Source organism: Microcaecilia unicolor, chromosome 5, assembly GCF_901765095.1.
Source record: "Microcaecilia unicolor chromosome 5, aMicUni1.1, whole genome shotgun sequence".
Lineage (NCBI taxonomy): Eukaryota > Metazoa > Chordata > Amphibia > Gymnophiona > Siphonopidae > Microcaecilia > Microcaecilia unicolor.
Window position 1 is genome coordinate 135,824,717 of NC_044035.1, and position 13,247 is coordinate 135,837,963.

Consider the following 13,247-nt stretch of genomic DNA (forward strand, 5'->3'; position numbering starts at 1 on the left):
CGTCCTCGGTTTCCATTATTGGTGAAAACAAAGGTCGCCCATCTCTAAGGTCTACAATCTCAACACTTAGGTCGACCATCTCTAAGGTCGACCCAAATGTTGAGATTTGGGCATCCACGACCGTATTATTGAAATGAAAGATGGATGCCCATCCTGTTTTGATAATATGGGTTGCCCCGCCCCTTCGCAGAGCCATTCTCAGAGATGGGCGCCATTAGAGATGGTCATCCCCGTTCGATTATGCCCCTCCACATGTTCCAATTTGTGTGTGTACCTCTAGGCACCATATATAAACTCTGGCACTTAGTGCACAGTAAGGGGCCCTTTTACTAAGCCACATAGGCGCCTACACACACGTATCAATTTGGAGTTACCACCCAGCTACCTTGTGGCCCTTGCAGTAATTTCATTTTTGACAAGCGTCCGCTACTTGCACTGTAAAATAATTTTTATTTTCTGGTGCGCAGCAGAAACCGGGTGGTAATCGTCATTCTACACGCATAGACGATTACCACACAGGTAATGCTTAAGACATCACCACTAAGTCAATGGCTGGCGGTAAGATCTCAGACCCAAAATGGACACATGCCAATTTTTATTTTGCCGCACTTCCATTTTTTGGCAAAAATAATAAAAAGGCCTTTTTTACAGGTGCGCTGAAAAATGGATCTGCATGCACCCAAAACATGCACCTACACTAGCGCAGCCCACTTTTCGGCACACTTTAGTAAAAGGACCCCTAAATGCAGCATGTTAACTGCCAAACGCCTTCCCCAACCACTCTCTTTCTATGTCATGCCCCCTCACACAAAGTAAAACACTTAGGGAACCTTTTACCAAGCAGCAGTAAAAGGTAGCCTATGATGGTATTGGCACATGGGATTGTTGTGTGGTGAGGCCACCTTTTACCATGGTGGGTAAAAGGCCATTTTTCAATGGCAGTGGTAAATGGCCATGTGCTAATTAAAAAATTGATGTGCAGTCATTTACTGCCTGAGCCCTTACTGCCTCCTATTTAGTAGGAAGTAAGGATCCCTGCGGTAACCTGGAGGTAATCGGGCAGTGCACACCATTGCCCAATTACTGCTAGGCACACCCACTCCACGCCCACCATTAGAAAAAATCTTTTCTAGCGCGAGAAATGGCTCATGATGATTTCAGAACTACGTAGTGCTAATTCACCACATGCTACCCCAGCAGTAGCCCTACCGCCGGTTAGTAAAAGGGTCCCTTAATGTGGCTCTTCACTAGTTGATGCGATGCGGTTAAATGCACCTTAAGTGCTTACCGCGGTTTACTAAAAGTGCCCCATAGTTTATCTAAAATTGAATAAAGATTTGACAAAACATAACATTTTATATCAATAGGAGCAATACATTTAACAACTTTGCTAATGCGTGAAATTTGTAGATTAATATAAGAAATCAGCAGACAGGAAATAATTTTGTGTAAAATATATTTTAATATAGCAGCAACATCAGCTTTAAATGGTTGATAAAACAAGGTCACCTAAGTGATTGGAAAGCAGGTTTACCATGATTTTAAATAAGGAAAAGAATAATACATTGAGTCAAAATTCACACCATCTTGTTTCTCATCTTTAAACTGTTACGAATATAAATGAAAGGAAGATGACTTTTCAGTGCTGACTCAGCATTTTTTACTGCCTCCTTTGCCCTGATCCTGTTGGCACTGAGTCTGGCTTGGTTTACATGGATCTGTGGGAAACAAAAGCATTAAGTCAGAATTAATCATCACTCTGGGGTGGATCTGTGGGAAACAAAATCATTAAGTCAGAATTAATCATCACTCTGGGCTCAGCATTTCCTCCTGCTCTGGTGGTATTCTAGCTGTTTCCCTATTCTGTCAGTTATCACCCTTTTCATCTAACCCTGTCATTGTAGCTGTAGACTTTCAGCAGCCATCACAGGCTGTGGTTCCTTCCAGAGCCCGGTATGTGTACACTCTACAATACTGCCACTAGGTTGTACCTGTTGTATGATAAATGAGACTCCCTTACCCAATTCCCAGAAAACACTGGGAGAAAAATTTGTGCTTGAGAAGTGTGCCTATAACTATGTTGCTTTCTGACTTGTGGGAAATGTTGTTGATACATTACAGCTTGTTTATGCTTATGATCTCCAGCCTCTACACTTGGATTGTAAGAAAGGCATAATATCAAATACAATTAAACATAACCATAACCATACATATCCATGGGGGTAATTTTTGAATGTGGTAATTTGTGCATGCAAAATGGCACTTATAAAATTGCCAGCAAAAGGGATAGACAACCCTATACTGAAGCACAAGTCCAAAACACCAAAGTAGGAATGTCAAACAGGCTTCCAAAATAAATCCAAGAAGAGACACCAAGGATGAACAGAGGTCAAACTTTATTCAAACATCAAATCAAACCAAAATTTGACACAGAGACGGGTTTTGGCATAAAATGCTTGCATCAGGAGTCAAAGCTACATACAAATAAAAAAAAAAAATTATATATATACACTTACTTAACTTGTTCCCTTCCTTTTTTGTTCTTTTTCTTCTTTCTCCTTCTCCTTGCCCCTTCCCCCTTTTTTCCTTTCCTTCCTTCACCTTTTCTTTCCCATTCCCTACCCCCCTTTCCCCTCCCCTCCCCTTTCCTTTCCCTCCCCTCCTTGTGTTGATCTTTGGAGTCTTTTCTTGGATTTGTTTTGGAAGGCTGTTTGAAGTTCCTATTTTGGTACCAAAAGAAAATCATGCTTACGCACTTTACACACTGGTCAAAATATAAGACTAGATTCTAAATATGATGCCTAAAAACTCAGCGCTGAAATGAAATACACCTAGGCATATTCTATAAAGTACATTTAGGTGTACTTTATAGAATAAGCCTAAATTTCCGCACAGTTTATAGAATACTAGTAAAAAAAGGCCCGTTTCTGAGATAAATGAAATGGGCGCTAGCAAGGTTTTCTTTGGAGTGTGTATGTTTGAGAGAGTCTGTGTGAGAGTGAGTGTGTGTGAGAGAGAGAGAGTGAATGTGCGAGAGTGTATGGGTGACAGAGAGAGAGTGACTCTGTGTGCGAATGTGTGTGTGAGAGAGAGTGTCCTGTGGTCTCAGGATCCCCTTCCCCCTCTGTGGTCTGAGGAGCGCCTCCTCCCCTCTATAGCAGAAGGTGGATTTTGAGCGTGGCTTAGTTATTGTTTTGTTGGGGAGTGTGTGAGTTGTATGAGCAATCAGTGCTGCCATTTTGGTGTTGGGGGTTTGTTTGGGGGAGGGTACCATTGTTGCACATAATTGTATGTGTTTGTGTTTTTTGTGGAGGGGTTGGGGGGGGTCAGAGGGTGTGTGTGTGTGGGTGATTGAGGTATATAGATGTGTGTGGGTGATTGAGGTATATAGGTGTGTGTGTGTGTGTGTGTGTGTGTGTGTGTGTGTGTGTGTGTGTGTGTGTGTGTGTGAGAGAGAGAGAGAGAGAGAGAGAGAGAGAGACAGATGCTGTCTGTGCATGTGTGAGTGAGATAGATGCTTTGGGCAGGAGGGAGGGAGTGGAGCTCGGTAACTTGTATCATTGTCTTCCACAATACCTACATGAATTAGGGGTGTTAAGGCAACTCTGCAATGCCACATAACCTTCTAAAGTGTAAGCTGAGTAAAAATGCAGCCACCTTTCATTTTAACCCAGCAAGCTTTACATCCCAACACTTGCAGTGTTAAGAAAGCACAAATCCAGAGGCATTTTTAAATGACGGATGTTATGCTAGTACTGTTGAGCATCCTCCCCAAACCCGTTTACAGCATGATAGGTGCGCGCGCGGGGATTGTGCCATGAACTCTGAATCGGGTTGGAAGCGCACTGCACCCCGTTGTCAGGGCAAGAGAACCGTTGGGTGAAGTGAACGGCATGGTGTGCGCTCGCCTTCCAATGCAAACTGCGTTCCTTAAAGGGTGCGGTGTTGAGAAAGTAAGGGGGGTAGAGGCAAAGGAAAGGGAGTTCAAGCTGGCGTCGTTCTCCTGGTGTACGGGGAGAGGTAGAAGTAGGTGAGTTCATCTTGTTTTTTTAATGGGCGTTAGGAGTACCTTACGTGGCTCGCGGTTTTCTTTGGTTTTCGTGTCTTGTGCCTTCCCCGCTGTCGACGTCATCGCATTTTTGATGCGAGGGCGGAGCTAGAGTGCAGGCCATTCGGTGAGTGTAAGGAGCTAGGGTGCAGGCCATTCGTTGAGTGTAGTTACTCCGCCCTCGATGTCATAATGTTGTGACGCGAGGGCGGGGCACACACTCATGGGATCTACACCAGCACAAGTTGGAGAGTTTGAGGCTTCATTAGAACGTTGGAGGTGCATTTTATATAGAGAGATGTCAAGCGCATGTCCACACGTCTAAATTTAGTTGTGAACAGTTACGCCAAGTAAAATGATGTAAATGCTAACACCTAAATTATAAGTAGACCGGGTATATTCTATGATCATGCGCATAGATTTTAGATGGCCATGCCCTCTTTCAACTTAAATCGGAAGATGGGCGTCCTTCTCACAGGGTTGTCCAAATTGGTATAATCAAAAGCCGATTTGGACGTCCCCAACTGCTTTCCATCGCAGAGACAGCCAAAGTTCAAGGGGGTGTATCAGAGGCATAGCAAAGGCGGGACTTGGCCTTGCCTAACACTAGGACGTCCTCGACCCATAATCGAAAGAAACAAGGATGTCCCTGACGAACACTTGGACAACTTTACCTTGTCGTGTTTTTCTTATGACCAAGGAACAAAAAGGTGCCCGAAATGACCAGATAACCACCGGAGAGAATTGGGGATAACCTCCAGTGGTCACTAACCCCCTCCTACCCTCAAAAAACATCTTTAAAAATATTGATTGCCAGCCTCTTTGCCAGCCTCAGATGTCATATTCAGGTCCATCACAGCAGTATGCAGGTCCCTGGAGCAGTTTTAGTAGGTGCAGTGCACTTCAGGCAGGCAGACCCAGGCCCATCCCCCCTACCTTTTACGTTTGTGGAGGAAACAGCAAGCCCTCCAAAACCCACCACAAACCCACTGTACCCACATCTAGGTGCCCCCTTTCACCTGTATGGGCTATGGTAGTGGTGTACAGTTGTGGGTAGTGGGTTTTAGGGGGGGTTGGGGGGGCTCAGAACACAAGGTAAGGGAGCTATGTACCTGGGAGCAATTTATGAAGTTGACTGAAGTGCCCTCTAGGGTACCTGGTTGGTGTCCTGGCATGTCAGGGAGACCAGTGCACTACAAATGCTGGCTCCTCCCACAACCAAATGGCTTGCATTTGGTCGTTTCTGAGATGGACATCCTTGGTTTTGATTATCGCCGAAAATCAGAAACGACCAAGTCTAGGTACGACCATCTCTAGGGACGTACCTGACCGTATTACCAAAACCTAAGATGGACGTCCATCTTGTTTTGAAAATACGGGTTTCCCTGCCCCTGGAAGGGGACATTTTGTGAGGATGTCCAAATCGAAACGAGGATGTCCCTTTCGATTATGCCCCTCCACGTCACTTTGAATTTACGTGCATCACTTTATGTGTAAATTCTAATTAATGCCAATTAGTGTCAGTAATTGCTTGTTAATTGACAATTGTACTGATAGGCTTGTTAACTAATTGAGTTGCATGAGCGAATACTGAATACAACTGTATTTGCATGCTCAACTTAAGTCATATTATATAGAATCCCTGGGATAATGTGTAAGGAAGGACTTCCATATCAAAAATTAAGCCAACAACACAACCAAAACAGGGACCCTTTTACTAAGCCACATGGGCACCTACGTGAAACCCAACGTATGCCAATTTGGAACTATCACCCAGCTACTGCATGGCCCAGGTGGCAATTTCATTTTTTACGTATGTCCAGTATGTGCACTGGAAAATATATTTTATTTTCAGATGAGTGACGCTAACCGGGTGGTAATCAGCATTGCATGCACGCTGATGATTACCGCCCAGTTAACACGTGAGACCTTACCGCTGGTGGTAAGGTCTCAGGCCCAAAATGGACGCATGCCAATTTTCTTTTTCCTGCACGTCCATTTTCGGACAAAAAAAAGGCTTTTTTTGCAGGTGCGCTGAAAAATGGACCTGCGCACGTCCAATACATGTGTCTACAACAGCACATGACACTTTTTGGCACACCTTAGTAAAAGGACTCCTTAAGCTGCTAATATAGGCTAGATACTCATTGTAATCATAAAGTCTCTCCTGTCTTGTTGTCAATGTGATCAAAAGTGACCATACAAACTTGTAAAGAACAAACAAATCTTGAAAAAAATTTATTGTAAATGTCTAAACATCTGTCAAAAACACACTTGCCTAGAGCAGCTCTTCATTCCATAATACTTGTTACAACATAGCCTCCAAACCCTGAATCTATGCAGAGTTTGGGGGCATAGGGAAAATTACCTCATTGTTCACTTCTGTTCACAAGGCTGAGTTTCAGGAACTGCACCTCAACAAGCATTAAGCAATGGACTGAAGAGCTGTTCCTGGAAAGTGTGATTTTTAATTGATTTTTAGACATTGACAAGTTTTTTTAGATTTGCTTTGTTCTTTACAAGTTTGTAAAGACATTATTGAGCACATTTACAATATGATAGGAGGGACTACATGATTACATGGGAAGTATGTAGTCTATATTAGCAGCTTAAGTGTTAGTTTGGCTTTAGATAAGAGATTCTCCCCTTACACATTATAAAAGTTTGACCAGTGTATAAAGTGAGTAAGCATGATATTTTTTTTTATTGGTGGCATTTTTTCATATTGATCTTGTTAGAGTATTTGTATCTTTTTTGTTTGTTCTTATAAAATTACTGGTGACTCAACAGAGCACAGGCAAACTGCTGTGTATCTAATTGGGCGGGGGGGGGGGCATCTTAATGTTTAATTTAGTGAGTAAAATGTTGCTAGTAATATTGTTGGATTGTTGGTTTAATCATGAATTGATAATGAATGTGGCTGTTGGGCAGACTGGATGGTCTGTGCAGGTCTTTATCTGCCACCATTTACTATACAATCTCTAGAGGATTTACACTAGTGTATTTTAAAGACAAATAGGCACCTTTCAACCCAGTTAACCTAGGAACCCAGTTACAAAATTACCCTCACACACTGTTGAGCACATAGAAATAAACATTATTTAATACTGCAGCTTCTACTGAATAAAGACATGTTACAATTATTCAGTTCTATGTGGTAGAATATATTTAATTGATTATAGTAAATGTAATCTCTTATACCTTGGCACTTAGTGGTCTGGTCATGGCACTGTGACACATCCTTGCATGCTGAAATTAAGAAGAGAAACACAAGGTTAAAATGATTTTCACTCTCCATTTTAGGGATTTCATTATTATATAGCCTAACAAACCATTGGCTAATATCTTTGCAAGGAATGGCATAGTTCATCTCTCATTTTGTTAATCTGGTATTTAGGGGAAGATTCTGTATATGGTACCTAAATAATCGGCGCTAAAATCAGTGCTGACTAAGGGGTCCTTTACAAAAGCGTGGTAAAAAGTGGCTTGCAGTAGTGTGGGTGCGTGTTTTGGATGTATTCTGAGCCATTTCTTTACTGCGTCTGGAAAAAAGGGGGGGTTATGGGCCAGGAAATGGACGTATGGCAAAATTTAAACTAGTGCACGCCTAATTACGGCCTGAGCCCTTAACCCCTTAACATGCGCTACCCACTCGGTAACTATGCAGCATGTGCCAAATGCCGATTAACACCGGTAATGTCCCCATGGTAGAAAATGAAAAAAAATATTTTCTACCGTAGGATTCGGCGCATGCCAAACTCGGAATTACCACCAGATGCATGTGTTAGCCCAGAGGTAGTGCCAATTTGTCACATGCAACCTGCACCTTTGTCAAAGGGCCCATGATTATATTCTATAATTGGCGCCTAGATTTAGGCGCAGATTATACAATATGCTTAGTAGATATCTCAGCGCCTAAAACTATGTGCATCCATTTACACCAACAAAAATGTGGTGTAAATCCCAGCACATAGATTTGCACGTATTGGGCCATATTCTATAACTACGCGTGTACATTTCGGAACACCCGTGAAACACTCATTTCCCCACCCATAACCATGCTTCTTTTTGCCTGCGCACATTAGAAGTTCGGCACACTTCATTACAGAATTCATTACAGAATATGCTTAGCGAGTTGTATGCGTAAATTCTAATTAGTGCTCATTATTGCTTGTTAAGTCCTGTTATCAGCCCTTATTCACTTCTTAAGCTTATTATAGAATCCGCTTGGATTTTGGCGTGGATCTCTAGGTATGCCATATAGAAACTGGGGGTTGATGGGAAATTCTATAAAGCAGGCACTAACATTTATGTGTATAGTACACACGCAAATGTTTTGGATACTAGCATGTACGCACAAATGTAGACACATTTGTGCATATACACAAGCATAGGGCTTAGATGCTATTCTGTAAATACACACATATCTTGTATAGTTAATTTTTGCAAGGTGGATATACACAGGGATAGACTCTCAGTAGAATGTGGGTGGGGCCTAAGTTACATGTATCACATAGAGGCCCTTTCACTAAGCTGCACAAGTAAATGGGTTTAGCAGATTCTTACAGGGGCCTTTCATATGCGCTAAGCCCATTTCTAGCATGACTGTCAAAAAGAGCTTTTTCCTATTTATTGCATTTCTGGCTGTGCATTAATAATAACATTAGCGCACAGCCATTAACTTGCGAATACTTACTTTCTCCAATTTAGCAAAAATATAAATACTGGTGCTGAGTGGGTCATGTAATTAGCCTAAATATTATCTGATTCCTTAATATGCACCCTACTGACCAACAGTAGAAGAAGCTTTGAATCAGACATCATCTCCTGCTGCTGTGTGAAGCCATCTCATGCTAAGAACATAAGAATAGCCATACTGGGTCAGATCAATGGTCCATCTAGCCCAGTATCCTGCTTCCAACAGTGGCCAATCCAGGTCACAAATGCCTGGCAGAAACCCAATTAGTAGCAACATTCCATGCTACCAATCCTGGGGCAAGCAGTGGCTTCCCCCATGTCCATCTCAATAACAGACCATGGACTTTTCCTCCAAGAACTTGTCCAAACCTTTTTCAAACACAGATACACTAACCGCTGTTACCACAGCCTCCGGCAGTGAGTTCCAGAGCTTAACTATTCATTGAGAGGCCATTTTACAAAGGCGCATAAGGGCCTACACATGTACAACATGCACCAAATTGACATTCTCGGATCTGAAAACTGATTTTGTATTTGGCAAACCTCAGAGACAAAATCAGTTTTCAGATCCGAGAATGTTCACTGTTCAATGCTAAATGTATGAAATGCACAAAGTAGAAGTTGTTTTTGTACTCCACTGAGATTTTGCCTTGGAAGAAACCTTGTACAAATTGCCCCCCCCCCCCCCATTTACTAAGCCGCACGGCAATGCCGACACAGCCCATTCAATGTGAATGGGCTTTTACAGCATTAGCGCACGGTGGCCGCTAGCACAGCTTAGTAAATAGGGGGGTAAATAACTGTGTTTAGATATTTCAGTTTCTAGGGGATTCCACCCTGAGTATCTGGTGCAATTCTAGTCACTGCATTTCAAAAAAAATATCTAGCAGAATTTTAAAAAGATATAGAGAAGGGTAAGCAAAGTGATAAGAAGATGAAATAATTCCCATATGAGGAAAGGCTAAAGAGGTTACTGCTGTTCAGTTTGGAGAAGAGAAGGCTGATGAGAGATATGATTTTGATCTATCTAATAATGAGCAGAGTGGAATGGGTAAACATGAATCAAGTGTTTACTCTTTTATAATGTACTAAAGAGTACTTTTAAAATAAATCAGAGAAAATACTTTTTCATGTTATGCATGATTAAGTTTTGGAATTCATTTCCAGAGGATGTTGTAAAAGTGGTTAGTGTAGCTGGAGAAAAGTCCAAAAATATTATAAAAGTGGGCTTGGGACATATACTGCTTATTCCAGGAATAAATAGCATGGAATCTATCTCCTTTGTAGATCCTGCAAGGTACTTAGGTCCCGCATTGACCGCTGCTAGGAAACAGGATCCTGGGCTTGATAGACCCGTGGCCTGAACCAGTGTAGCAGTTCCTTTCTACCTTTGTTCTGACCCAGCATGGCTTGTTCTATATTCTTATGTTCTTTGTTTAGCCACTACATGAATAAATAGGTGTAAATGTTACATGAAACTTAGTAGAGATACATGAACTGGATATTTTTTAAATAATGTATTATACATCAGAGTATACCAAAAGGGGTCTTTTGCTAAGCCATGCTAGCATTTTTGATGCATGCTAAACATAAGCACGCACTAAACGCTACAGATACCCATATATTCCAATAGCATTTAGTGCGTGCTAATGATTAGCACATGCTAAAAACGCTACCACGGCTTAGTAAAAGACCCTCAAAGTTTACAAACCAAGAATGTGAAAATACTCTAGCATTCACGATTTCTATAAAAAAAAAGACAGATGATGACTATTTATATCATTCATTTAATTTGTGCTTGTAAATGTTCAACAGCAGTGTTAATTGATTTAGTATTTTCATTGAGTCTTTTTTTTTCTTACCCTTAACTGTTTAGATAGTTCACGATAACAAATTTAGCTAAACTACATGGATAATGAAATAGCACCTTATAAAGCAACAGATGTTCTGGTACATATTTTATTACAAAACGTGTTTCCCTGATTATGTTGAGTCATTTTCATACAGATGAGATACTTACGATCTTGACAGGGATTGGATGTGTTCTGGCATGGATCTGGACACTGTTGCTTTTGCTGTCTGCCACCCTTTGCAGACATGGTTGTTTCTGTCGCTGTACAAGGCTGTATTCTGGAAGGAGGTTTGGAAGCAGGATTCTTCAAATAGTACTTCATCCTGCAGAAGATGCTTTTTATATACCTAAGTAAGTCTCTATATTTCTGTCTAGGGGGCAAAATTGCGAAATGTTGGAAAACCATTTGATTTTGCAACACTGCAGAAAATAGGATTTGTATGAAGACCAGGTAAAACTCATTTCAATTGTTCTGTTATGCTCCCTAAGGATAGGGTGTACTTTACCTGACATAATCTTTCTCCTCTGCATCACAAACGTTTCTACATGTTATATCTTGATGAATACTTATACTGGATTTGAAACATAAGTACATAAGTATTGCCAAAATGGGAAAGACCAAAGGTCCATCAAGCCTAGCATCCTGTTTCCAACAGTGGCCAATCCAGGTGACAAATACCTGGCAAGATCCCAAAAAAGTACAAAACATTTTGTACTACTTATCCCAGAAATAGTGGATTTTCCCCAAGTCCATTTAATAATAGTCTATGGACTTTTCCTTTAGGAAACTGTCCAAACTTTTTTTTAAAACTCCGCTAAGCTAACCGCCTTTACCACATTCTCTGGCAACAAATTCCAGAGTTTAATTACACGTTGAGTGAAGAAACATTTTCTCTGATTCGTTTTAAATTTACTATATTGTAGCTTCATTGCATGCCCCCTAGTCCTAGTATTTTTGGAAAGAATAAACAGACGCTTCACATCTACCCGTTCAACTCCACACATTATTTTATAGACCTCTATCATATCTCCCCTCAGCCGCCTTTTCTCCAAGCTGAAGAGCCCTAACCACTTTAGCCTTTCCTCATAGGAAAGTCGTCCCATCCCCTTTATCATTTTTGTTGCCTTCTCTGCACCATTTCTAATTCCACTATATCTTTTCTGAGATACGGCGACCAGAATTGAACACAATATTTGAGGTGCGGTCGCACCATGGAGCAATACAAAGGCATTATAACATCCTCATTTTTGTTTTCCATTCCTTTCCTAATAATACCTAACATTCTATTTGCTTTCTTAGCCACAGCTGCACACTGAGCAGAAGGTTTCAGCGTATCATCAACGACAACACCTAGATCCCTTTCTTGGTCTGTGACTCCTAACGTGGAACCTTGCATGACGTAGCTATAATTCTGGTTCCTCTTTCCCACATGCATCACTTTGCACTTCCTCACATTAAACGTCATCAGCCATTTAGATGCCCAGTCTCCTAGTCTCGTAAGATCCTCTTGTAATTTTTCACAATCCTCCCACGATTTAACGACTTTGAATAACTTTGTGTCATCAGCAAATTTAATTACCTCACTAGTTACTTCCATCTCTAGGTCATTTATAAATATGTTAAAAAGCAGCGGTCCCAGCACAGACCCCTGAGGAACCCCACTAGCTACCCTTCTCCATTGAGAATACTGACCATTAAACCCTACTCTCTGTTTTCTATCTTTTAACCAGTTTTTAATCCACAATAGAACACTACCTCCTATCCCATGACTCTCCAATTTCCTCTCGAGTCTTTCATGAGGTACTTTGTCAAATGCCTTAAATCCAGTTACACAATATCAACCAGCTCACCTTTATCCACATGTTTGTTCACCCCTTCAAAGAAATGTAATAGATTGGTGAGGCAAGATTTCCCCTTCACTAAATCCATGTTGACTTTGTCTCATTAATCCATGCTTTTGAATATGCTGTGTAATTTTGTTCTTAATAATAGTCTCTACCATTTTGCCCGGCACTGACATCAGACTCACCGGTCTATAATTTCCCGGATCTCCTCTGGAACCTTTTTTAAAAATTGGAGTTACATTGGCCACCCTCCAGTCTTCCGGTACCACACTCGATTTTAAGGATAAATTACATATTTGTAACAATAGCTCTGCAAGCTCAGTTTTCAATTCTATCAGTACTCTGGGTTGAATACCATCCGGTCCAGGAGATTTGCTACTCTTCAGTTTGTAAAACTGCCCCATTACATCCTCCAGGTTTACAGAGAATTCATTAAGTTTCTACGATTTGTCAGCTTCGAATACCATTTCCAGCACCGATATCCCACCCAAATCTTCCTCGGTGAAGACCGAAGCAAAGAATTCATTTAATCTCTCCACTACGGCTTTGTCTTCCCTGATCGCCCCTTTTACTCCTCGGTCATCTAGCGGTACAACCGATTCTTTTGCCGACTTCCTGCTTTTAATATACCTAAAAAAAATGTTTTTACTATGTGTTTTTGCCTCCAACGCAATCTTTTTTTCGAAGTCCCTCTTAGCCTTCCTTATCAGCGCTTTGCTTTTGACTTGACATTCCTTATGCTGTTTCTTATTATTTTCAGTCGGTTCCTTCTTCCATTTTCTGAAGGATTTTCTTTTAGCTCTA

At 41.3% G+C, this 13,247-nt stretch overlaps 1 long non-coding RNA gene across 1 annotated transcript; it reads right to left on the bottom strand.

Annotated features, from left to right (window-relative positions):
* Positions 1-1,442: 1,442 nt before the first annotated feature.
* On the bottom strand, positions 1,443-10,916 carry LOC115470309. The gene is made up of 3 exons (XR_003942178.1): positions 10,767-10,916; positions 7,250-7,297; positions 1,443-1,718 (listed from the first exon to the last, which is right to left on the bottom strand). It is a non-coding gene; the product is annotated as an uncharacterized LOC115470309 (long non-coding RNA).
* Between the last annotated feature and the right edge of the window lie 2,331 nt (positions 10,917-13,247).